A 2,597-nucleotide genomic window follows, 5' to 3' on the forward strand; every position below is an offset into this window, starting at 1 on the left:
CGCGACCCTAAATTGGATAAGCGGTTACAGATAATGGATGGATGGATGGATTAAAATCTAAAGCATATAAAACCTAAACATTGCTATTCACCATTTAATATGCAAAGAGACAAAAACAAGCATGATGTCAATGTGTACCTCTTATCACCTTGCTTCCCATAAGTTGCCCTATTTTGTTTTAATCTTTTGGGCTGAGAAGGCAAAATAACAACAATTTACACACTAGAGAAAATTAGATTCCATGACAAGCCATCAATATTACTACTGATAACAGAGGTCCCATGGGTCAATTGATGGGTGACATTTCAGGTCAGATGAAGCATATTATACAAAACATAAATACTGAATAATAACATCATAAAAATGTGTTCTGGATAGAAGCAGGTAAAATACTGGTGTAGTCCCAGGGACAAGTTTGCCTTTGACTTTTCTGAGGAATCTATCTGCAGTAGCTTCATCTGCCAGCTCCACAAAGCAATATCCAGCAGCCAACCTGCAATGCAGTTACCAGAATATACACAGCTACATTCAGTGTAGACAGCCATTCTGTCACAGGAAACAAGGCACATTAAAGGCTGGACAAGGAACCTGTTATGTTATATAACAAAGCTCTGCCTCTCAAGAGTCATTAAAGTGTATAGGTTGTAAACATACAAGTTAAATTCTTTGCAAATAATTCTTACTCTTACCACCAGCTGTCCCAATGTGGTAAAAGCACAGGACCCAAGATTTGATTAATCTAAAATCTAATTAATCTAATTTGATTAGAATAATCTAAAAAACGCAGGAATGTTTAGAATACTGGTTAATGAATTTTCTAATAATTTCTCTGCAGCTAGCTGACACTCATCGTAGAAAGTGAAGAGGACACTCATGGGGCCTGAACTGAAAAACATTGCTTTGGTGTACAGTTTTAAACTAGGAAAACAGACCCGCAGAGACTGCACTTGAACATGGTCCAGAAATTTATGGAACACTCGCCTGCTGTATTTAAACATCTGACTTAACTTTTAAAAAAACTGTTATATTTAGCATGTTGTCCTTAATGAAATGTTACAGATATAGACATAATCTCAAAAGGCTCCTCGTGCCTTATATAGTTCACTACATGGGTTGTGTAATATTGACTTCAAGACCCAATTAATGCACTGTATGTCATGTGGAGTTGTAGTTATGTTGCTGAATCCCAGGTTGCAATTTGTTAGCCTCGGGAATTGGGGCTTCCTGCTGAAATCCCATGGAGGCATCTGCATATGCCAGAGTGCCTTATCTTCATGTACACCAACTGACAGATGAAAACTGCTCATTGTTCACCTGCTTCATGCTATCATTTTTTTTTTAACACACAGATAACATAATAGCTACTGTACACTAATGTTAATTCAATAATACTGTAATTAATGCTCTCTGTAATTGTTACTTGGCTCCAGTGTCAACAGGAGGGCAGGTTGCTTTTTTAAGTCTCGTTTCCACTCTAGGTTTCTTTCAGATTTGAGGAAGTTCATTCATTCATTTATTCATTGTCTGAAACAATGCATTATTCAGTTCAGGGTTGCGGTGCGTCCGAAGCCTACCCAGAATCACTGCTCACAAGGCCGGAACACACCCTGTAGGGCGACACACACTCACACCTTTTAGACACTTTTGAGTTGCCAATCCACCTATCAATATGTGATTTTGGACAACCGGAGCACCTGGAGGAAACCCACACGGACAGGAGGAGAACACACCTAACTGATGCGGGTGTAGAACCCACAACCCCAGGACCCTGGAGCTGTGTGAGAGCAACACAACTTGTTGCACCACCGTGCCGCCCCCTGAAGGAGCCATTGTCACATTGGCTTGATCACTTTGGTCTAGGAACTGGAAGTCTGTAAATCAGCTTTTAGTTAACAGCAGTTGTAAAAAGTACTCTTAAAAATGTATTTAAAATTTGATAGTTGAATTAGCCATATTCTCTATTGTTTGAGTCAGTATTTGAATTTCCTTATAGTGCACTAAGGGACGCCCTGTGAAAGACTGGCGCCCCCCTCCAGGGTGTGTTCTTGCCTTGTGCCCAATGATTCTTGGTAGGCTCCAGACCCCCGAGACCCTGAACTGAATAAGCAGTTTCAGACAATGAATGAATGAATGAATGCACTAAGGGAGCTTGAGGTGTAGAGAAAGAGCTAACACACTACAGCCTTCACTTAGCTCAAAAGTGGAGCCTGGCCAATATTACCACAGAGAGGAGGCATTCATACATCTCTTCTCTTTAAGATTTATCTATGTTTCTTACAAAAAAAATTGTGCAATACTCCCAACAACTAACTGCAGGCCAATCTGTAAATGGCTACTTGTAGTAGAATAGCTGTGTGTGCTATTTTAACAGCTCGGCAGTCACTTGAAATATACTATTTCTGATTACTACAACTCCTTGACAAAGGAAGCCAGACTTGTATAACATTATTGTATTATCATTGACACTCACGGAACTTAAATTTCCCGTCCACGTCTTCAGACCGCTTACGACGGAGAGTAGCGCCATCTACTGGACCACACCGACAACGCCAGCGCGGCCCTCTCAGAGCAGAGCGGGGGAACAAATGAAGCTGAAT

The sequence above is a fragment of the Hoplias malabaricus genome, chromosome 10 (assembly GCF_029633855.1).
Source record: "Hoplias malabaricus isolate fHopMal1 chromosome 10, fHopMal1.hap1, whole genome shotgun sequence".
Classification (NCBI taxonomy): domain Eukaryota; kingdom Metazoa; phylum Chordata; class Actinopteri; order Characiformes; family Erythrinidae; genus Hoplias; species Hoplias malabaricus.